We start from the raw sequence: 25283 nt of genomic DNA on the forward strand, positions 1-25283 counted from the left end.
AGTCAGTCCCTCTACTGCGACCCTGTCCAGTTTAAATGGCCATGTCTGGTATCCCATTCGGTTTGTCTTGTTTTGAGTTCCTTATATTTCTGATCCACCAACGGCTTATTTGGGGGATTTTCACACTGTCTTGCTAGATGACCATCATTGCCACATTTGAAACAGAACCAAGCCCTTGGCCTGGGTTTTGGCGATGTTTGTTGGGCTTGAATTTCGGCTACTCTAGCTGGGGGGGTTTCTTGAGCTGAATTCTGGATTTTGTTAGCATACTTTTGCCTCCTTTGATCTTTCTTTTTGGTAAGTTGCATTTTTAGTTCAGCGACTTGTTTCCGTAAAGCTTCAGTTTCTGTAATGTATGCCTGGAGGACATTTGCGCTTGCATCGTCAGAAAAAGGCGGTTCATGCACGAGTTGCATATTCAAAGAGGATTTGGGCTTTGTACTCCCCAAATGACGTTGCATGCGATCTTGCTTTGCAGTTATCCTGTCTTCCTCTGTTCTAACTTGAAGTAGGAAATCAGAGAGATTGGGTGGGTTTTCTGTTTTAAGGCCTAATTGCAGTGCCAGAATAAGGGACTGATCCCAACACCCACGGCGAAACTGTCGCAACAGCTGTCTATTGGCATCTGCTTTCACAATGCCACCCCTCTTTATAGCTGTAGTGATTAGCACCTGCAATCGCTGCAGATATTCTGAGGCTTTCTCTCCTGCGTTTTGATGAGTGCTAAGGAACCTTGCAAAGATTTCTTCCCCATCCTCGACTAACCCATATGCTGAGTCAAGGAGCTTCACATAATTACGAGGGGCTGCATCTGGGCCTAGCTGCCTGATTAAATCAGAGGCTGGTGGAAGCAGGCTTTCTAGGATTTTACGTCGCTGTATGTCAACAGGGGTTTTGTCCTGAATCATAAGCTCCACATGAAGAGACCATGTCTGAAAATCAGCTTCATTTGTAGGTTTAGGAAGTTTGCCTGAAAAAGGACGAAGTCGCTTAGATCCCTGGTTTAAGGCATTGGAGTTGTCATTTTTAATAACGTGCTCTACAATGATCCTCTGAACGTCAGGTGGATTGAATATGTCATTATCTGAGGTTTCTTGGTTGATTTGAGCTGACTGTGTTGTCAGTTTTCTTGTTTTAGTGGTGAATGTAGGGGAGGCATGGTGGGTTGGTTGATATTTAGTGTGTGCTTTAGGGACTAAAGGGGTTCTACTGTCATCAGAATCTGGCTCACTATCAGAGGTTGAGCTGTTACTTGAGTCCAAGAGCCTCGATCTCACTGGGGGTAGGGAATTCTCAGGGGTTGGAGCTACTTTATAAGCCCTATCTACACGCCACATAATGTTTGGATCTCCAACACTAGGGAGATATTGTGGGAGGTTAGGAGCTAGGTCTATGACTGATTCCTCAGATTCAAACTCAACTAGAGCTTTAACTCCATTCTCTTGTCCTGTCTGTCTAACCCTAAGAACTTTGTTCACAGGCCCAAAAGCTGAACAGAATTCGGTTATCTGTTAATCAGTATCAGTTGAGGTAATACCCTCAACGTACACAGCCATTTTCAAATTTACACCATACTCTTGTTCAGTATCCATGAGTATATAAGATGACACAATTCACAAAAGCAACTGAAAACGCTAACAAGAAACAATATTACAGTGTGTCAATCAGGTTTAACCGGCAATGTAACCAAATACTAATTCAAACTAATTTCTCCTCTTGGCCACTGGCTCACCAAATTATGTAAGGGGCACTTATTGTAATAAAAGTGAAGTGCTGCCTGGAGAGAAATATAAAAACTCAGAACATATAGCCGGCATTTATTTACATCAGTTATCAAACAGAAATAGAAAATAAAATGACCACAGAGCTCTGTTTAACCCCAAAATAATAAATCCAAAGTCCATCTACCCGGGTAGTATGTTTTTTTTTCTTAAAGTAGGTCGAAATCTCAAGCTTATCTGACTGATGAAATGAATTGGTGAGTAGTAGCAGTTCGTAATGCAGGCAAGATGATCCTTCCCGCCCTTAAGCTCTGCTGCCTCGCGGTCCAAATGGCTTAATTTTCCAAAGGAAATCTTTTTCTTAAATCATGCATCCAAGAAAAACCAACCTGCATAGCAGGGCAACATTCAATTACTCTCTTTATACTCTCTACCAGATCTGGAAATAAAACTCATTCATGAACTGTAGTAGCTATTCTCATTTTTTGAACATTTGCATTCACTACATACAGGAAACTAGCATACCACGCAGTTACACGTTACACTTTCACATAGCATGGTACTTCAAATCATTCAAACTAATGTTAAATCTCGATTGGTTTTAGCTTACACACATCTCATCAATACATTTTCACTCAATATATCGAACAACTGCGTTATCAGCAAAAATACATACAAGGGATAACTTTACATGCTTAAACTCATTAAACACGCTGTCTGCTAATAACACATGAGAAACACATGTAAAACTCACCGGAGAAAAGGAATGAAAGAAAGTAAATTCCTTTCAGTAACTTAGAATATTTTCCTCTGTTGTCTCTTACTTAGACGTAAGCTTGATGGGAAAACTCGTAACTATCTCTTAAATGCGATTATTAACCAGTGTGGAATCTCTAATTCAGCTTCAGTTTACTAGCGTTCTGCTGTTCACGTTGTTTGGGCCTTCTTCTCTAACAAAGTATAGCAGTTTCCCCTCTATGCAGCGCCACCACTGCCACCTACTGGACAAATATGATGTGCAGGGAAAACTTAACCAAAAGAAATCAAGAAGTTGGATGTAGTACTAAAAATAACCTAATCCTGTATGAATGCTATTTCTTTGAGTGGGTTACAATGTTTTTTCAAGCTGTATTCTCCATAAAGAGTAAAGTAAATTATGTACTTATTTCCGGAATTGACTTCACTTCCTGGACTCGTTTGAGGATGGTCTGAGGTCTTTAAAAGACTTAACCCCTACTGGTTCCCTGGTTCAGATCGATGATGTCATAAGGAGATGACTTCCCATTTGTTAATGTTTCATGTTCTTCAGAGATCCAAAGTTATACTCATAACCCTACATTTTATTTTGTACAGCACTTTGGTCAGTGAAAGCTGTATTTAAATGTAAAAATGTAAAAATGTACTTACAATACTGTACTTATTTACTCTTTTCTCTCATCAACAGCATCACAGGTAGACGCCACAGTGAGCCCAACATGTACTTCAAATACTGGTAGGCTATGCCATTTCTTGTTGATGTATCTTTGAAAGATGTTCACAAATATTGCAAACTCTTACTACATGACATGCTGTGTTTTTGATGAGTAATCTGCATCTGGTCACAATGTCAATTACAAATGTAAATAATCCAGAGATTACAATAACAGAGATGTTGTCAGGGGCACAAAAATCCTGGGCCCTATGCATAAGCAGTTCTGATGGGCCCCCTCTGGATGTTACCCAAAAAAAAAAAAAATGCCGTTGCCCTGACTAGTTTCCATTTCCTCTTCCATCCCCACTTCAACCTACTAACTGAGAGCAACAGTGCAAACAGTGGTGTTAGTGTATTTGGCCGTTACCTCAGATTACATGTGTAACCAATTTGAAAGTGTACTATCTGCTCGTTCCATGGGCTGTCTCTCAGTTTGTTTTTAACACTAATGATTGCGGATATATTCAAGCAGTTTAACACCATGGGATTTTGTGTTTTAACGTTTGTGCTCACCTTTCTTTGGAAGTTTATTAGTTGTCTTCCCACATTTTGCTTTCCCTCTTTCTCCTTATTTTTTTGGTAATCCAATGTGTCTCTTGGAGAAAGACACAGTTAGCACCAAGGGGATAGGCGAACGTTCCGAGAGCGTAGACACTATGGCCAGCTCTGAGGCTAGAAGTTGAGCACTTCCAGCTAGCATTCCATTGAACCCCTAGCCTGGCTAACGTCAGACCTCATCTCATTGAGATGGGGTCTGGGAACTAGGCATTCATTTTCTCGTATTTGAAACGTGGTTTACGAATGCACAGAGCCGTTTATTGGGCGCTAGGAATGTCTATCAAATGCGTCTGTACGTAGCTCATAACGGCTTCGGCGTGTCGTCATCGTCTTGCTGCCCTCCCTCCATTCTGTGATTGGTCCCCTAACTGAGGCGAAAATTTGCTCCATGGAATCCAGGCTGCCTAGCAGCGTGAATAAAATTGCGCGCGTAAGGCAGCATGGGAAAACCCAGGCTATTGAACCCCATTCCTTTTGGCGTCACATCGACATCAAATAACGTTACATCTGAAGCGTTTTAAGCCATAGCCTCGTCACTCACTTTACGGCTGAGTAATAAACTTTTTTTCCGAAAACAATGCTATCATGACATAATGAACATGGGACTTAGCGTCACACAGGAGCGAAGTACTGTAACTGTATTCTCTGGATAAGAAACTCAAAGGCAGTCTGGGGGAATGTCCACGCAGGTACGCTGCTAGATCATTTATGACAGACAATAATTCTGGGCCCCCTAATAATATATAGTATTATTAATAGCCCCCACACACACACACACTTAGCGGCGCCCCTGTCCATGGGTAAGATATTTAGGAAAGCATCGGAAAAAAACAGCACAACAAATTATGTTTTGATGGGCTGGCACTACACTGGCACTACACTATGGTCTGTATGTCAGAACAAATCCCCACCAACAGCTGCACTCGAACTCACAGCACTCTGCACATTACCAATTTTCTTAGCACGGCTACCAAGCGAGTGACTGTGTTTCAGTCTGTTGCTTAAGGTCACGTTTCTCACTCGCCTGGACTGAGGATACGCAAGAACTGAAGACGACCAACAGGAAATGGGTTCAAATTTGCTTCACTCGTCTCGTTTGAAGTCTATGGGATGGCTGTGTCCATATGTTTTACTGTCTATGGTTAGTGCTCAACCATAGCGATACTCAACTAACATAATCAAAGTGCGATAGCCTACCTATCATCCTGCATCCTTATGGCCCTAGTAATCAGTCCCACTTTTACCCCCAGTCCAGGGGCGTCGGACTGGGGGTAAAACCACTACTGATTATAGGGGCCCAAGGGGAGAGGGGGCTCTAGAAAAGTCTGGAATATATTTTATTTTAATAAAAGGAGGAACATGTTGAGGAACATGGGGGCCCATCAGGACTGCCTATGTAGGGGCCCAGGATCTTGTGCTACGTCCCTGCCCCAGTCTGACGCCCCTGTGTCTACTGTTAAAGACACAATAACTTGTGACAGTAAATTGATAACTAGAATTCCTAAATAATTCAAATTAAATTATTTCAAACAATGAAAGTTAGTTTCATTTGCCTTTCCAGAAAACAGTGAAGCTGTAACACCAGGTAAATTATGTTTTTTTAATTGAATTTTTATAAATAAGACATTTTAGCTCGTAATTTTTCTGCTGGGTGATTTATAATCTTTATTTTTTCATCTTTTTTTTAAGCCCAATAGTCATGCACATAAATTAAATATTTATCTTGCAGTGTTTTGGTCGATAGTCAGATTTTGAAGCACCAACAATGTAAAAATCTAACTTTTTGTGTTAGTCATCTCACCTACTGTAACAATGGCTCAGAGGAATGGTTGACTACAATGCCTAAATAATTAAAATTAAGTTATTTCAAACAATTAAAGTTAGTTTTCATTTACCTTTCCAGAAAAAAATGAAGCTGCAACACAAGGTAAATTAGGTTTTTTTAATTGAATTTTTGCAAATAAGACATTTTAGCTTGTAATTTTTCCACTGGGTGATGTTCTGTTTTCTTTATGTTATCCTTTGTTTTTTAAGCCCAATAGTCATGCACATAAATTAAATATTTATCTTGCAGTGTTTCAGTCAATAGTCAGATCTTGAAGCACCAACAATGTAAAAATCGAACTTTTTTGTGGTACTTTATCAGAGTCCTTTTGCCTTCAACACTTTGTGACAATAAACTGAACTTTTAAAAGTTCCAAAGACATGATTTGGATGTCTGTCACGTACCTTTTTAGGAAACAAAAGATTTGATAAGATGTGTTAAAATATTTTGCTTGTTTGCAAATTCTCTGTCAGATCAAATACATCTTTCAATGTTTCAATTAATAGTCAGATCTTGAAGTACCATCAATGTAACTATGTAACTTCTTGTGTTTTTGATCTCAGCTGTTCTATCAGTGCCACTGTTGATCATATTGGTGGTTGCTCCCAGCATATTGGTGATTGGACTCTTAGCCTGTGTTCTCTGGAGATTCCGTAAGTATTGTATAGACACCATGTCCTGGAGTATAGTTCTGATGGCAGTACTAATTTCAAGATCCTAATTGATTATGCTTATTTTTCTTTCCACTAGAGAGATCAAATCCACAGCGGTAAGATAGAAGTATATTACAGTTTGTTGAAAGAAGTAGATGTGTATCACTAAAGTATTTTGTCTTCCTTTTCTCATAGATCAAAGCATAACTCAAACATAATCCGACAGCGTAAGTCCTTAATTCTAAGCAATATGAATATTGAATATGAATTAGTAGGGCAGCCGTGGCTTACTGGTTAGCGTTTCGGACTTGTAACCGGAGGGTTGCCTGTTCGTACCCCGACCAGTAGGCACGGCTGAAGTGTCCTTGAGCAAGGCACCTAACCCCTCACTGCTCCCCGAGCGCCGCTGTTGTTGCAGGCAGCTCACTGCGCCGGGATTAGTGTGTGCTTCACCTCACTGTGTGTTCACTGTGTGCTGAGTGTGTTTCACTAATTCACGGATTGGGAGAAATGCAGAGACCAAATTTCCCTCGGATCAAAAGAGTATATACTTACTTACTTACTTATACTGAATAAGCAGGAATTGTTAGTGATAAGTATGGTTATCGACAGACATGTGGACTCGAGTCACATGACTTGGACTCGAATCAGACTCGAGTCATGATTTTAATGACTTCAGACTCGACTTGATAAAATTCGGCATGACTTGCGACTCGACTTGGACTTGAATACTATTCACTTGAGACTCGGACTTGTAATGACTTGACATGTCTCGAGTCAAAAAAGTCTCGCCAGTCACCCCAGAGATGCTTTCACCTCGCAACGAGAAAAACAAAACACATAGTGGACACAAACAGGAAGAGCACAGTGATCAGTGCTGCTGTTACCACCACCACACGCATCACACACTGTGTGTAGGGCACCAAGAGACAGAGGAAGGACCAATATTAAATAAATATTAGCTTTACTGCAAACTGATTTGCATTCTTGTTAGAGAACGTTTACAATGTCAAAATGTATCAACAGCATGTTACATAAAGATGATACTTTTCGGGTCCTCTATTAAGATCCAACTTGAACATATGCTAGCCTACTCCATTTAATTGAGAACGCGTCTCAGCGCGCACGAAAGGGGAGAGAAACGTAGGCCTATGAAGGGAAATCGTGAAGGAAACAAAGACGAGATTAGAGGAAATTGCGGATTTATCCGGTACTCACTACTTTTATAAACTGTGAGAGCCAGGGCACTTTGACATAGGCTGCACTCACTGTGATTTGGAAAATGGACAAGAATATGAAGAGTTGTCTTTGCCTTTGTGTAATGGAACTGGTGAGTCTTCAATAATTCGTTTACGTGATATTATCATTAGCACATGATATTATGCCGATTGAAACGCATTCCACGTAGCTAGGTGGCTACTGGCTATGCAGGCTTATAATTCACTTTTAATTGCAAACAGAAAATGTCTAGCAAGCATCATGTCATTACATGCTTTTATTTCCAAAGGAAAGAAAGCTGTTTGTGCCAAATTAATATCATGCTTATCATTGTTAATATTGTGCTATACATGTGGCACCAACAATGTTAGAGTTTGTGGACTAGCCATAGCTATATTTGAATGGAGCTGGTAAAAAAAGATCATTTGGAGAACGTGTGAACAGTGGCACACAATGGGCTTAAAGTGACAGTGCACCTTTTACAAATGAGTTAAACAGCATCACATGTATAGCATTTAAGAAATGAATGCTTTAAAACTAAATTACTTTGTCATTATTATCCTTTAAATAATATAGAAGTGTTTTACTTTTACCTTTGTGGTTACTCAGTAATTTTGTGATTTATGCTGTATTTAATATGGCATATAAGAAGCTTAGTCTTTAGGGAGAAAATGTACTTTTTAATCGCAATTAATCTAGATTAATTCATTTCAAAATATGAGATGAATTAGTTATTTTTTTAATAGTTTGACAAGCCTTATAAAAACGTAAAATATTTAACTGCAGCAATTTACTAATGTAGCCTATGTGACGATTCTTCTCGTCACCATTTATTGTAATCATTAACCATGACCTTGGCTTCCCTTATGAGTCGCCACTGGCAGACAGCCTAATAAATTGTTTGCAGGCAAATCTGTGGCCTAACACAGTGAAATGCCATCAGTCAAATTATTACTCATCCTTACAGTGGACGCCACAATTTGGAAAAACAATATATATTTGCTGCTGTGCTGAGTGTCTTGTAGCTATCCATTTTGTACAGATTACTCAGGTAGGCTCATGTGTATATTTCACAGGTATGCACATGCATATATCATAAAAGATTTCAAGACAGAACCATTGAACATATTTTAATCTGTATTTATAAAAAACATACTGTAGATTAGATTGATGTGTTAAAATTATGATCGATAGTCTAATAATGGCATTATTAAGTGAAGAGTATCTGATGACTTGTTCAGGACTTGAAAAAGGTTGGGACTTGGACTTGGACTCGACTTGGCTTTGAGCTGACTTGGACTTGGACTCGGCCCTTCTCTGTCTTTACTTGGGACTTGACTTGGACTTGACTGCTAAGACTTGGGACTTACTTGTGACTTGCCAAACAGTGACTTGGTCCCACCTCTGGTTATCGATATAATATTGGTTCTCTGAAGGAGAACACGAGATGTTAACCAATAGGAAGCCGATCTGAACCAATCTCCAGGGATTCCCATCACAGACCTCTCCCTATACAGTATATGTACATCTTGAGAGACAAGTCCTCATAGGGCATTCTGAAGCAATCCAATGGACATGGTCCAGAGAGCCAATAGCCAAGTTTCCATTATCGCCGTTCGGGGTAAAACCTAGGAGGCGGGAACTTGTCCAGGAACCTGCTATCACTCGGCCCTCTCTGTCCTCACGTTTCCATTAGAATTGAATGACCCTGGACGAACTCACCGGTCTCTATAGGTGGGGCGACGACCTGTAGTGGGCCCCTACTGTATATAGCTACTGTCGGTGTTTATCCCAAAATCATGTTTTTATTTAGTCTACTTCATATTGTGCTTATTAGAGGCTGAGGCATTATTAGAGGCTTTCACGTTTACTTAAGATTGTTTTTTGAAGGCTATACGGTTTGAAAATGTATAGGCACGCAGTTCAACTTCCCTATTTTGACAATCGGCTAGCCTATATTAACAAACGCATTTCATTTGAAAAAGCAAAGCCTGGTCAATCGCTAACAACTAAACTCTATTAACACATCCAAAAGGGCACTGCGCTTTTGCCTGTTTAGCCTTTGTTTTTGTTCTCTCATGGGTCGTATTGACTTTTCCGTGCTGCACTATATCAAGTTAGGGCACAACTAAGGCTAAGCAATGTTGGCAGCAAGGGCTATGTGAGGACTGAGGAGTCTATTTTACAATTAACATCATATGCTTTGTGGGGCAAACCCCGAAAAAGTAGCCATCCATCCTGGTCTCAGTCACCGGTGGTGGTTCTGGACATGGGATGTGAAGCATCTCAGTAGCGCGGTTTACCACATTGTGGAACTTTTGGAAGAAGCTTGTGTCAGCCTGAGGGCTGTCACAGGCACTGGGGCTGGCCTCGACTCCCTCACCCCGTGAGGAGGGGGGGAACCACCACTTCTGCCTCTGTCTCACTTGGTGTTGCATGGTGTACTGATATTAGAAAGGCATCATGATGCCCTTCTGCAAAAACCTATATGATTTCTGACGTTTTTAGAATCAATACTTTATTAAGAATAATGGCGTTCTGTGTCTATGTGGCGCGCACTGCTCTATATAGCTCAATAGCCTATAAGTGAAATGAGTGTGGTTTATTCTGTGATAAAGCGAACCTTTCTTCATCACTTTGACGAGACGTAACGATCTTAGGGCTCTATTTTGACAATCAGAAACAGATAGTCAGAGGCAGAACTCGCCTCTATTTCTTGCGCAAATTGAAGAAGGCAAGTGCCACGCCTCCCGTCATGACTACATTCTACAGAGGGACCATCGAGAGCATCGTGTCCAGCAGCATCACAGTGTGGGGCGGAAGCTGCACAGATCAGAACAGGAAGACCCTCCAGCGCATTGTTAACACAGCTAAGAGGATCATTGGAGCACCACTCCCCTCCCTGCAGGACATTTACACCACCCACCTCACCCGCAAAGCACTAATGATTGTCAAGGACACAACCCACCCTGCACACGAACTGTTCAGCCTCCTGCCCTCTGGAAAGAGGTACAGCAGCCTCCGCTCCCGCACCACCAGACTTGCAAGTAGCTTCATCCACCAAGCAATCAGGATGCTGAACAATCTACCCACTCTCCCATCACTGACAGCCCCCCACCCACCAGCCAGCCAGGAACCTAGGAACCTAGGATCCTGTTTACCCTAACCCCCCCCCCCCAACACCGCGCTGTGGAACTGCACTGTGACTGCCCAGCCTAACGTGTTGCTGCTTCACATCAAGCCTGATATACTTGAAATTACTGCATATCAATGTAAATATACAGGTCACACAAGCACAAGTTTAAACTTCATGTAACTGTTAAGACTATGTAAATATACAACACAACTACCTCTATTTTTTTGATATATGTCCTATATTTCTATATTTTGATATATGTTCCATATTTCAGTCTCACACTTTAATTTAATGTTTATTGTCTATGGCTATGTCTATGTCTAAAGTATGTCTATGTCTGTATTTAAAGTATGTCTATGTCTGCATGGGAAAGTAAGAAACGAAATTTCAATTCTTTGTATGACCAGTGCATGTAAAGAAATTGACAATAAAAGCCGACTTGACTTGATAATGTTTATAGACATTAAAGGTGTGGCCAGTCCACATTCACTAATTAAGTGCCGTGATTGTGTGATCAAAAGTTGGGCGCTTGGTGCAAAAAGGTTGTTCTTATCAATGGTGTGTTTTGGGCGTATAACATCCTCTGAACCAATGAGAATGACATCTGTCATTCCTTTCAATCGCAAACAGTGCAACTTCAAACAGCGCATCTGTATTTTGAGTCAGCGGCGCATTTGAAGGAATCTTCCTGCATGTGAGACCATATGGAACAGGTATTCCACTAAACCATGCTTTAGGCTACTATGTTTGTGACTAGCAGTGTATAGCCCAGTGGTTTTCAAAGTGGGGGCTGCGAGGGGGTGCCAGGGGGGCCTCAGCAAGTTGGAAGGAAAAATAAAAGCAACAAATAAATACATTTGAAAAAATTAAAATATACCTATTACTATGAGGGTTGGCTAGGCCTATAGACCAGGTTTTTCTTGGTCAGTGCCGTAATGATTTTCAGAGGGTGTAAGAAACTTTCTGGCACGGTCTCGCACACCATGGTGCAAAAGTGTTCGGGGTAACATCCTTGCGAGGTGTTGCAGCAGTCAGGTGAACAGAGAGCCGCCCAGACGTGCTCAGCACCCAGGCAGGTCGTGCCCGTCTGATGCAGGGATAGCCCAGCCATATGGAACTGGGTATCGACAGTAATCTGCCACCATACTTACTGCTGTCAAAATATTGGCACCTTGATAAAGGCTTTGTGGTGTACTGCGGTAGAAAAAGGCTCTTCTTTGCTTTTCAAAGCAGAGACTGGAAGGGGAGCCAGTGCTCAAGCAGCAGACTCAGGATCCACCTAGCAGTGAGCTTCAACCTGCCTGGGGTTTGGAGGCTTCGATCTTGAGCACAGGTTAGCAGATCTTTGTGATCGCTAAAAAATGCAAAGAGGACTTGTACCTTGCGGTGGGTATATACAGTATATAGGCAGAAATCCTTGAGATGGGTGATTGGAGATTGAAATCGGTGGATGGTTCAGATCGATGTTATCATCCAAAAATGTCATCCCATTGATTAACATTGAGTGAACTCGATTGAAAGAGAAATGTATATTTCTTTGTATGTATATATATATATATATATATCTTTCCAGCATCACTAAAGCCCAGTCCATTCCAGTTAACTCTTATTTGTGTTTCAGACCAACACGTGGAAATGGTACCCATACCTGTGAGCATTACACTAACAGTAAGGATACGTTTCTGGATCAATATTTGTATACATTTTCAGGATAACCTGTTGCATGACAACATAGTCTCACATCAGATTTAAACTCACTTCAGACATGGGAAGAGGGCATGTTAGCAAGGAGGCTAAAAGTTGCTGCTAGCTTTGTCCCTAGCTTGTGTCTTACTGTGTCAAAGAGAGAACCGCTACTCACTGCACACAGGTCTGGACCAGAGGCGTCACTAGACTTAAAGGGGAACTTGGCAACTCTACTTCTCAAAAAAATTAAGGGAATGCTTACAGTTTTCCACAATTGTTAAAACACATTTTTTGAAACCTTCTACCCTTTTCTCCATCCTCAAACTACATTCATAATGTCTGACAGTTCTTGCAAAATAAAACACTCACCTCAAAAGTTTTACTTGTGCTCAGAAGCAAACAGTGTCAGAGTACCGATCCAGTGTATGATTGAAGTGTTCCCTTAATTCTTTTGAGCAGTATATTTCAACGTAATAAACCCGTTTAATCATTTGGATGGTTAAATGACCTGTTCCGGTGAAAATTGTGACTTTCCCCGCTGCCCCTAGCTTCCCCAGGCGGAAAACCAACCTTGCAACATTGAGACTACCGTCCCGGAAAGAGAAGTGAAAAACAAGAAACTCGTTTTAAATCGTGTTTCTTACCTTGTAACATATACATTGTCTGCCAAACTTATGCTAACCGTTTTGCTAGCTTGTAAACAAATCCATGTGCTTTATCGTTACCTTTTTCCACAGTTTAAAATAGCATAATGCACAATTTCTCCAGCAGAGGGGGAAATATAGCTAATCCTGCCCTTTAAGACAATCCCCCAACTACAGCCAGATGTTACCTCCCCAATAAACAAAATAAAGTCCTGGAAACGTCCCCTAAAGGTCCCCTGGCGAACGTCACCTCCTCGACATTGTGTAGGGTTCCCTTGACGTCCCACTGACCTTTGTTCGGGACGTCTAAAAGACTTCCCCGAGACTTTGAAATAAAGTACATGAAATATAACCGAATATAACTAGAATGCATTGACGTTATATCCACTCTAAGGCGTTTTCTTGAACCTGTGATCAAACAGGGACAGCCTAAAACCTTCAGTTTTGCATGCCTATGGAACTCCGGAGGTGTCATTGCCTGCTGCTGTGATCTACCATTGTCTGTAGTAGAACGATTCTACGCAGACACAGGCATGTATGGAATGTGCGCATTTTGATTATATTGGGGTTAAAACAATCTTATACATTTTAGAGTGGAAAAACATCCACTCTTTTCCCGCAACCAACCACCCCAACCCAACCTTTCCCGATATTATCAATCTACATGAATGCACTGCCCCCTTTGTTTTTTTTTTTAAAAGTTGAACGCAAGATTTTACTGGGTACAGCTCATAAATACTGGGGCACGTGCCCCACTAAAAAGGGTCTAGTGATGCCCCTGGGCTGGACAAATGCATTACAAACAGTACTTCTAAATTTAGGTTGCTGATGACCCTGCTGGAACCTGCACCATGATCTCCACAGTGCCTCCAGCTTCAGGTGAGGCAGAACTCAATCTGTCCTTTATTCTCCTTTTCTATATTTCTATTTTTGTTGGTCAGTAGTGTCACCATCGAAAAGGCCCACCCATTCCTATAGTGTTCAACTTTAAACCAATGTCAAAGTGAGGATAGTATAGTGTGTAGCAATGTCAGACTGAGATATCAGATATCTGTGGGAAATCCTTATTTTGCTGGAGAACTGAGAAAGACTTATTCCTCAGACAGGTTCCTCAGAGGAACCGATCTTGTTTCTGTTAAAGTATTTCTATGTATCTTTGAATACCATACAGCCCCAGAGATCTTTTCATCAGTTTTTTTCTGCACTTCACAAATGTTCTAGAAAATCTCTCTTTCTAACACACACACACACACACACACACACACACACACACACACATGTAAGTACAACAAACGTAAATAGAGACATGTGCACAATGTTGCCATGTTTAACATAATACCCCTGAGTTGAGTAACCCCACCCACTCACCGTTGGATGGATGATGATGGGGAACATTTTGTTCTTTCAGATGAAGAAAAAGGGGATGAACAGGATGTTGTGAGTGCACAATGTTAAACATTTCTATGACTTTAATTCTCACAAAATAATAACGGATGCTTATGTTTTTATACAATTTCCACAAGTTGACTGAAGGTGTTTATCTATTTTGGTGTTTAGATATTTATCTGATTCTATTATCCATCTTCCCCTCTCCCTCCATTTTTTTTAGTCAAACCCATATCATGTCTACAGCTCCATATCTGACATGCCAAGTGTCACCAACCAAAGGGACCAGACCTACAGCCTGCAGCAGGACCACAGGAGTGGGGTAACACAGAACATGACCTACAGCCTGCTGCAGATGCCCTGATACAGCTGCTGTGCAGTAGGAAACATTAGCCATGCACTGCTACTATAATACATCTCATGGAATTTCATTTTGAGATCAATTTAGCTGATAATAACCACCAAAATGTGAAGTTGGTTGTATCACGTGTTAAATTCACAAAAGAAGCTAAAGAGAAAAAAAAGCTAAATATGTCCTCAACTTTTTACTATGGATTTTACTGTGTATGGCTGTTTATTGTTTTTGATTGTGTCACAAAAGTTTGGGTATGATATCACACAATTTCTGAAAAATCACTCAAACAGCAAAACCCTATGCACAATCAGCAAAACGTTAAGCTAATTATAAGCCTTTTGAATATCATAAAGCCCTTTCTGTGAAACAGGCCTTTGTATTTCTTAAAGACACTGCCCCACAAAGTTTAGGGTTTCATTTTGCTGATTTGTTTTGCATTTTGTTTGTGAAGTTTTGTGAATTGTCAGTAGAGTTTGAACCATAGTTCAAACAAAATGAGCCATAGTTTTGAAAATGTGTGTTAAGTTGTAAAAACTGTAGATGGTTTTACTTAAACTTTGGTATTTTACTTGGTAAACTTTGGCTTTGGCTACTTTTAGCACCTACCTTTGCAGTATGGTCGAAGAATGCATTGCATCATATAACGTTTTTGTTATTGCTTGATATTGTATGATACTGTTACTTATAATATGCTGTTAGCAAATAAAAGTGTTGCAGAGCTTCTATTCATCTATGAAAGTTAAATTAATCGAACTGAATGATCAGTGATTGTATCATAGAGTGACAAAATATGGTTCATTATGTTTAGGCGTACTGGTTATTTGTTTTGTTATGATTGCACTGATTTATGAATTAGATTGAATTTTGAAGCTGGTAGCTGAATTCCTTCTGTGACTTGCTGACTCATTATAATGAAGAAACTCAAATGATCCAAGTGAAGAGTAATTTGTGCATTAGAACACAGCACACAGTCAAGAATCAGTGGGCAATACAAAAAAATGTTCAGCAACAGGTAAAACCGAAAAGAGTAATGTAACTACAGGCATACATCAGGAAAGCCAGAGAATTGAGTTCCAAAGAATAAAGGTCAGCAATCCGGTTTGGCACAGAGAAGTCAATACCTTATAGTGAGGTACAAAAAAGGAACAGGTTTAAATACCCCCAAAAATAACAGATTGCAGGTGTACTCATTACAGAGAGTGTCAGAGTTTGGAGTTGGAGTGGTCTCAGAAGTGTCAGAGTATTCAGTGGATGTGTGGTTAGGGTGTGTTTGTAAAGTGACTTGACTGGACGGAGGTGTTACACTCACAGAATGTGTTCAAACAAAGACCTTCCATGCACATCATACTTTTTATAATATAGTATAAATGCAGACAAAAGTAACATTTGATGGCCCTGAACTCTCTATTATGTTGACAGAATGTCTTGTCATTCAAAATGAGGTGAGAAGTGACTTTGGCCTTTTGTCCAGAAAAGGAAAAGTGCAGCAGTCATTTCAGTGCTCAACATGAATCATTCATTAAAAAAAAAAGTGCTCTCTTCAGTATTCTGTGGACAATGCTAACACATTTGTGTTTTCTTTTTTTGTGAACAAAAGGCATTAAGATTCAAATGATTAAAATATATATGTGTATGCATAAAGCTTTACAGACCGCAAACATTCTTTACATAAGGTACATAGGTTAGTCTGACTGATAATGTGTATGAATAGTGTATGATTTCAAGACACTTATTTTTTTTATTGAGCAGTATTATTGAGTTGTTTTTCTATTGAGCAGTTTTAGGTTTTAATTATATTGTCACTGTTAAAGTAAGATATAAAGTGCCACAGATGACAGAAAACAGTAATGTCTGAGAATGTCCTCAATTAGCTTTGGGTCACAGCCGGATGGACTCTGCAAGCACATGCGTGCAACACTGCATGCAACAATTATTTTCTTCTATCTTTGACGCCTGCCACACACTTTAAGAGAAACAGATAACGTTATAGATGTACAGATAGCACCCTGATGATTTGGCCATACCATACCTCACAGCTATTCCTGTCAACCACAGCTACACTCACACCATGCTGACACTAAACACTCCCACCGTGCTGACATGCAGACTTGTCTGAGTCAGACACTATGATACCTTGCCTCTAATCTCTCATCATAAAATTATTCATCAAAAGAGACAATCCAAATTATCTAAGGAGAACTCTGGGAATCACTGCATCCTCTTGACAGACACCATATACATATGATTTCTTCAATACTGTCTTTGATAAGAAAGTTACAAATAGAGTACACTAGTATAAAAACATACAGTATATGTAGGTTCATGATAATTCTGACTCATTCTTTGTCTAATGGATTCACTTTTGTATCTTGGCCCCTAACTCACCCCTAAGTTGTTGGGGATAGTTGGACTTCAGCTTGTCAGCTTGCACGATTGGATACACACTGTGTAATAGAAGTCACCCAATGGATCAACTGCTAAAGTGACAGCCAGTCCAGAAATATTGATGACACAATGTCACTCAGGCTAGGCCTCATGGAAGAAAATATAGAAAACATTCAGCCAATAGCCCATGACAGGTCAAGTGATGTTTGTCTATGCAATGGCTTCCCCTGCTACATGTTATATAGTGCATCATCATCTGTCTCTCAGGTTGGGGACCACTGGATCCAGGTCAAAAATGGCTTTAGGGACCCTCTACTCACTACCACGTAAGTGCAATGTTGTTTGGAACTGTAGAAGAGGTATAAAAATAGTTGCGGCAAAATAATATGCCCTTCTCACTTCCACGCTAACGAGCTTTGACTAAAAACGGTAACATCGAACTTTCTCAAAACACATCCGAATGACATGATTTGGATGTCAACTCAACGTATGTACTCCCAATCATCCGTAAATCGATCTAAAGTGCATTTTACTCCGGATAATTCCTTTAATTGTAAATGGTTACATTTCCAAAGTAACCAAAGTTTCCAAAGTCCAATTCCAGAGCCAATTCAATTCATGAATTGAATGGAGGCCAATTCCCCCACCACACACACATAAAAACAACCACCAACAGAGCACCAATTAGACAGCCCACAGTTTAGTAATATGTTGAAGTAGCTGGAGCAGCCATGACCTGCTGATCAGGGAATCTGACTTGTGACTGAAAGGTGGCTGATTCGATCCCTGAAGCGGCATGCATGAACCTGCATCTGCGTTCAGTGCACGCTGTGCTAGCTGAGCACATGACGAAAATTGTGTCATCAGCGTGGCATACAGGGGATGTCGCATACCTCCAACGTTTTGTGATGAGGCGTGAGGCATGAGGCGTGAGGCATGCCCCCAGAGTGTAGCGCTGTAGCTGCCTGGCTGCATCAGCTGCTCCTGTAACTCCAGCTAGCTAAAACCAATTATTTTCTTTTTTCCCTGTGCTTGCTGCAGTACTTGGTGACCTTGAGAAACAGAGATCTATGTGAAAACTCGCCAGATTTCTCCTGTAAATATTGCAAGAATCATTACCAAATATATTCCACAACATCCAGAAGATGTTTTTATCTGTGTCACAGGCAGCAATAGGCTATCCTCTGTATTCTTTGTTCGGTGTGGAGTAGTTGGATGGCTGTGCAATGTATGAGATGCATACATATTAACATCCAGGGACACCTAGACATTTTGGGAAAGAAACAAATCCCCCCAAGCCTAAACCTAAAGTGTGCTCTGAGAGTAAGCCTCCTGCCATAAACAGATTCAGTGCATTTCACATAAGACTTTTTTGTGTTCACTGCAGAATCCTTCAGAACGTTTGGAAACTTCTGTCTGGCTCCACCCACCTCTGCTTCTGAGTCCCCAGTAGCCTCTCAGTTGTGTGTGTGTGTGGTCCTGGTTTTTGCCATTTTCCTGGGTTTTTACTGAGAGATCTACTGCCCACAGTACAGATCTACTGCCCTCTAGGGTCACACTTTGGTAACTGCTATCTGCTTCAACAACATTCAGTGTGTTTCTATAGGCTATATAGAGTTGAGAATGCTGGCTCACAGTCATACATTGGCCTAATTTCATGAGCACTCATCAGTAGTTTAAGACAACAGTAAGATTATTAGATTGTGATTAATGAATACATAAAGGGTTATGTCTGCATTTAATTTCTGAAAATGTAGCCTATACAATCTTTAATCAGAAGGAAATGTGTGCAGCCAGTCAGTAATTCTGATAATTTGTAAATATGCAGAAATCATTTGTGATTTTCTAAAAATATGCAATGCATGTTCATCCTTATGCATTTATATTCAAGAAAAACTACCTTCAAATAGCCTAGCAGAATGCCTTTTATATATAAATAAATACGTTGGGTTACGGATGTAACCTTGGTTCTGTGAAGGAAAGAAAGGCTGCCAGACGGCTAGCCCAGAGGGCTGGAATATAATCTGTGCATGTGCGAGAATTCTGAGGAAGACTTATATCAAAACATTACCCACGTGAGTGTGTCGCGTCACCGAATTTAAGCCAGAGCACGGCACACAGTCGTCCTCATATCAATCCTGAATGTGAAGTCCAGAGTGACGACAAAGTCTGGCAGCCTTTCTTTCCTTCACAGAACCAAGGTTACATCCGTAACCCAACATTCTGTTTCACTCAAGAAAGGCTGCCAGACGGCTAGCCCAGAGGGCTGGAATACATGTATGTCACAACGTCACGGAGGACGGACCACCCAGCAGAGTTCAATAATGACAGGACAAAAAAACAATTCTTTCAGACTTTTATTGAATGCTGCACACAAGAGCATCTGGAACTCTGTAGGATACTCAGTTAAGAACTCAAAACTGCATTCCCGAAAGATAAGCGGGATGTCACATTTAAGGAGTAGAACCTGGCAAAGGTTGAGGGTGAAGCCCAGCAAGCTGCTTGGCAAATCTCATTCAAAGGAACTCCTTTCAGGAGAGCACACGACGTAGCAATACCCCTTGTCTAATGGGCCACTGCCGTTGTAGGTGCAGAGAGTCCCGACAGCTCATAAGCACACTTAATAGCCTCCACCACCCAGTGCGACAATCTCTGTTTGGAAATGGCTTTTCCTTGCTGACCTGCACCATAGCATACAAAAATCTGATCTGTTACCTGGAAGCTTTGCGTACGATTGATGTAACAGAGGGTCTGCACTGGGCACAGACAATTCAATGTTTCATCCTCCTCTGACCCAAAGGGAGGGGGATGAAATGGGTCTAAGGCAATGACCTGGTTCAAGTTCTGGGCTGAGAGGATCTTGGACACGAAGGCTGGATTAGGGCGCAGCACAATTTCAGCCCCGTCCGGCTTGACATGATAGACGTGATAGCCAGTAGGAAAGCTGCCTTCAAAGAGAGCAATTTTTATATCTACATCTGCTAAGGGTTCAAATGGAGATTTTGTCAGTGCCTGGAGGACTACATTGAGTTGCCATGCAGGCACAGAAGGAAGTCGTCTTGGGCGTAGTCGCTGAGCTCCCCTTAAGAATTGTATAGACAAAGGGGTTAGCTCCCACAGTTTTGCCATCTATACGCTCATGGCAGGCTGAAATCGCTGCAAGAAATACCTTCAAAGTCGAAGGGGACTTGCCCTGTTCAAAGAGTTCCTGCAAAAACTCAAGTACTGACGTTAGTGAACCTGACCTTGGGCATTCATTGCGGCATATGCACCAAGTCTTGAACATCTCCCACCTATAAGAATAGAGTGCTCTTGTAGAGGGGGCTCTAGCACACTGCAGAGTCTGTGTCACCGCGCTGGACAATCCTTGAGAAAGGAGTGCATCCCTTTCAGTGGCCAGACCCAAAGATTGAGCAGAGATGGAAATGGATGCCACAACTGCCCCCCTGCCTGGGATAGTAGATCCTTCCTCAGAGGGATTTCCCATGGCTCACATGTTGTCTGTCCGCACTAGTACATGTTTGTTCTGTAGTGCCGGCAGGAAATGGCAGCTCCCCTGACCATGGCGCTTGGTGGCGGCGTGGTGCTACCAGCAAAACCTCCAAGTTCTCCCTCCTTGTCTTCTCCAGCACTGCTGGGATGAGTGAGGTTGGAGGGAAGGCGTAAAGGAGGCCCTGGGGCCACAGGTGCACCAGTGCACCAGTGCATTCACCCCCAAAGGAGCCTCATTTGCGCTTAAGGAGAACCACAGTGGGCAGTGGGCCGACTCCTTTGAGGCGAAAAGATCTACGTGTGCCTTCCCAAAACGAGCCCAAATCAGGTGCACTGTGGCTGGGTGTAGCCTCCATTCGCTCGGATGCGGACGGCCTCTTTACAACAGGTCCGCTGCAGAGTTCAACGAGCCCGGAAGGTATACCGCTCTGATGGAGGAGAGATGTTTGTCTACCCAAAGAAGGAGTGTCTGAGCCACACTGTGTAGCGCTGGAGATCTCAGTCCCCCCTGGTGGTTTATGTAAGCTATTGCTGACATGTTGTCTGTCCGCACTAGTACATGTTTGTTCTGTAGTGCCGGCAGGAAATGGCAGAGAGATAGGTAGACTGTCTTTAATTCCAGAACATTGATGTGGGCGGAGTCCCATGGAGGATACCACACTCCCTGAGCTCCCACACCGTTCAACACTGCTCCCCAACCTGAAAGGGAGGCATCGGAGGTTAAGACCTTGCGTCGGCAGACCCTGCCTAGCTGAACTCCTCTGCTCAGATTTTTGGGTGTATTCCACCAGTGGAGAGCCCTTAAGCAGCTCGATGTTATCAGAATGGATTTGTTCCGATCTCTCACTGGGTGGAGTGCCCTGGACCATCTCTGTATTGGTCTCATATGCAACAGGCCGAGGCGAACCACCTGAACCAGACTTGTTAACATGGTCACAGAGTCCCAGATTTACCCCAAGAAAGACGATTCGTTGTGACGGATTCAGCTGACTCTTCTCTATAGACCCTTTCAAGAGAGTTCCATTATCAGCATCATAGTTGGCCCCACAAGACTTCCGTTTTAACATTCCATATGTTATCTTAATGCAGAGGAAGTAGATTGGGGCCCAAATAGAACGTTCAAGCATTGTTTTTGTTTACCTTGTTGAAAGGGTCTATATTGAGAGACAGGCCCAGCTGCTGCAAGTGGGCTACCAACACTGCTGTGTCCGACATGGCGTGCCGTCTTGATGGTGAACAAATCAGCCAGTCGTCCAGATAATTTAGCACTCTGATGCCCTGTTGGCGCAGAGGGCTCAAAGCTGCATCCATGCACTTTGTGAACGTGCGGGGTGCCAGAGATAAACCGGAAGGGAGAACGTTGAATTCGAAAGCTCTGTCTGTTAATGTGTGAACCCGGAGGAACCACCGATGATCGGGGTGGACAGAGATGTTGAAGTAAGCATCTCTCAGGTCTATGCTTGTGAACCAGTCCCCCACCTGAACTGACTGGAGGATCTGTTTCACAGAGAGCATCTTGAAACGTAACGGCCGGAGGTAGTTATTCAGTGGTCTCAAATCTAGTATCGGGCAGAACCCACCATCCCGTTTCGGAAAAAGGAAGTAGCTTGAATAGAAGCGACTCTGCTGTTCGCTCTGCTTTACCTCCCTGATTGCCCCTTTTTCCAACAGTGTATTGATCTCGTTTTGAAGAGCCAGTTGCCACTGTGGGTCTGGTTGGTGAGAGAAAAGAACGCCCTTGAACATGGGCGGACGGTGCTTGAATTGCAGCCGGTAACCAAACATTATTATGGAAAGGATCCATGGAACAGGAGAAAAATTTTCCCAAGCCACAATTTGGGTGGGGCTGAATGCATGAGTGGAATGAGTTTCCATGCACAAGTGTCAGGAAGAGTGTGGTGGGGCCGCCGGAGGAGCAGCGCGGGGGTTGTAGCCGCCACGCTGCTGGGGCTTGGTGAAGGTTCCAGGGCGACGGCTTACAGTTGCAAAGGAGTGTGCAGGACGTCTCTGTACATGCTCCTGAACATTGGGCCGGCTCCTTGAAAAAGGCACCGAGTTGCCACTCGCATGACCCCACCTGGGTCGTGGGCGCTTTGGCGGCGGGGGTCTAGGCAACAGCTGCTCTCACTGTTTCTTGGACTCCCTGGACTCCTTAGCTCTGTGAAGCATTTCAACTGCACCAGGCCCAAAGGTAAAGCCAGGACTGAGGGGCAACTTCATCAGAGTATTTTTTATTTTATTTTTTGCTGCTCTTATTTCTTCACTGTATGTGCCTTCTTATTTACTTTTTATATTGTTTAATTGAATGTTTAATTTATGTTTTGTCTGTGGACCTAATTGGTAAAATGTCTTGTCTCCACCGTGGGATAGTGGGAAACGTAATTTCGATCTCTTTGTATGTCCTGACATGTCAAGAAATTGACAATAAAGCAGACTTTGACTTTGACTTTGATTTCTGTCAGGCTCTGGGAGCTTTGACTGAGCCAGCCACAGATGTCGCCGAGCCATCCACAAAGACGCAATGGAACGCCCGCTGGAGTGTGCTGCTCCTCTAGCAAGGTACACCAACACCTCTGAAACTCTCTTTAGCTCATTTACCACCTCTTGTGCAGGGAGAGCAGAGAGGTCCTCTATGAGCTCCATTTGATACATGCCAGAACAGATGTAGTGTTCATAAGGCGTGCACCAAAGGCTGTTTTGTAAAATGTCCTCTTAAGCCATTTGTCAGTTGTGCGACACTGCTTATTTGGACATGACGGCTTTCCCCACGAGGGCTGTAGGCGGGAGTACAAGAGAAGCTATGGAATCATCCATTGTATGCACCAAAACCTACCTCATCCGCTCCATTGATGTTGGCAAACTGTGCCCATTGCCTCATGGGTGGGGTGGCAGCTTCAGGGTGCTGCCACACAGATTTCATTTCTCTGACAAAATCAGGTAGCACAGGAAGAGAAGATGGTGTACTTGTGGCATTTCTTGCCCTGTCAAACCGAGACGGTGGGACCTGGGTCGTAGCTGGCATCTCCAGCTTTATGCACCTAGCAGCTCTGCACATTAGGGCAATGAACTCATCACCAGAGAGTGCAGCAGAATTGTCAGAAGGCACAGAATGTGAGGATGAGCTGTGGTCAGAGCTCCGATCCGAAGGATGAGGGGATGTTGCAGCTCGGTTGCCAATGTAATCGTCTTCAAGGTTATCAGATGCAATCAGCGAAACACCTTCAAAGTCATCAGTAGCCTCCCGAGGGGAAGGCCAGGGAGATGAAGAAGCACCTGCAGAATGCTCATCTGGGGCGGCTGGGCGGGCAGTCAGTTGCTGCATCATCCACTGCTGGTTCACAGCCAGAGATGACACCTCTTTAGCCAAAGAAGTCATTGTAGTGGCCAGAGCCTCGTTTGTATCATAGTCAAGTCAAGTCAAGTCAGTTTTATTTGTATGGCGCATTTAACGTGCACAGAGTGCAACCCAAAGCGCTCCACATATAGGCTAAGACATTGTCATTGACACATAGACTAACAAAGACAATAGCGGACGGGAGCGTGAGTCGCCAGCGCACTGCGTGACACCAAGACATAGAACTACATTTAAGAAATAACAAACGCAAAAGATGCCGGACGGAGCGGTGTAGTCACCAGCGTACCCGTGACACCAAGACATACAAGACGGACAACAAACAAATTAATAAATAAAATAAATAAAAATGAAAAATAAAATTAGTCCAATTTCCAACCGGCTGAAAATGTCCAAGGGCAATGATGACTCGCGTGAAACTGCGCACAGCTGTGTCTTCACAACCGATGCATGCAACGCCAACAAAGTTCTTTACACTCACTGGCAGTCTGGAGATAACGTGAACGTTAGGCCTTGTTATAGTCTGGGTATCACTGGAAGCATAACAGTCCAAAGTCATGGGCGATCTTGTAGATCAGCAACTCGGTGGACTTTTAACAGTGACCGTTTGTTGGTCTGTAATGCAGAGTTCTTCAAAGTTAACGTTAGTCTGCTCAATCCAGACTCCAGGCAGTTGGCATGGCAGCTCACTGGTCAGAAACAGCTCGGCGGCCTCAGCAGATCTTTCTCAGAGTAGCTCCAGCTACTGTCCTGAGAAATCCCCTCGACCAGACAGTGAAGTGCAGCACCGGCTCACAGATGGATGGGAAGGATGTAAGAGGCAAAAGGGCAAAAGCTAGCCATAGCAAGCTCCCAATGGACAGACGTTAACAACATCAGCCGACTTGAAAGCAGTAAAAAGGACTAAGAGAATAACATGAAAACTATCAAAAATAACGTAAATAAAGAGAGAAAACATTTAACTAGATAAATCAATACAAAAAATAAACGTGACATTACATAAAATTACGAACATTACATAAAAACAAACAAAAACATGATGCCAGACGGAGCGGCGTGTCTCGCCAGCGTCCCCGTAACCTAGCAATTTTTGATCATGCTTCCTTTTCCTGTGTTTCTTACCAGAGGGGGGTGGAGCAGACTCTTTTTCTTCACCAACTTTGTTCTCAAGTGAAGCTGCCTGGGGGGAACGTTGTGAACCCACCTCAGAAGATGCCCTTGATGACACAGATCCATTGTCACCAGCAACCTTGTTCACCCGGCTTGACAGGGTGCGAGTGGAGAATGGGGCACAGCTTGGACAGCTGGACGGGTCTACTCTTGAGGCGACAGCATGCTCCGGATCAAGCCGTGGCCTACTGGTTAGCACTTCGGACCTGTAACCAGGGGGTTGCCGGTTCG

The 25283-nt window shown here is 42.6% G+C and overlaps 2 long non-coding RNA genes and 1 pseudogene across 2 annotated transcripts; 2 read left to right on the plus strand and 1 right to left on the minus strand.

Annotated features, from left to right (window-relative positions):
• The first annotated feature begins 3124 nt into the window (after nucleotides 1–3124).
• LOC125302153 lies at nucleotides 3125–6435 on the plus strand. Its single transcript, XR_007194858.1, has 5 exons — nucleotides 3125–3213; nucleotides 5312–5335; nucleotides 5654–5677; nucleotides 6139–6228; nucleotides 6326–6435. It is a non-coding gene; the product is annotated as an uncharacterized LOC125302153 (long non-coding RNA).
• A 7301-nt stretch (nucleotides 6436–13736) lies between these two features.
• LOC125302639 lies at nucleotides 13737–15228 on the plus strand. Its single transcript, XR_007194943.1, has 3 exons — nucleotides 13737–13791; nucleotides 14321–14349; nucleotides 14522–15228. It is a non-coding gene; the product is annotated as an uncharacterized LOC125302639 (long non-coding RNA).
• Nucleotides 15229–20386: 5158 nt separating this feature from the next.
• Nucleotides 20387–21461, minus strand: LOC125302351 (annotated as a pseudogene).
• Nucleotides 21462–25283: the final 3822 nt, after the last annotated feature.

This window comes from Alosa alosa, chromosome 10 (genome assembly GCF_017589495.1).
Source record: "Alosa alosa isolate M-15738 ecotype Scorff River chromosome 10, AALO_Geno_1.1, whole genome shotgun sequence".
Classification (NCBI taxonomy): Eukaryota; Metazoa; Chordata; class Actinopteri; order Clupeiformes; family Clupeidae; genus Alosa; species Alosa alosa.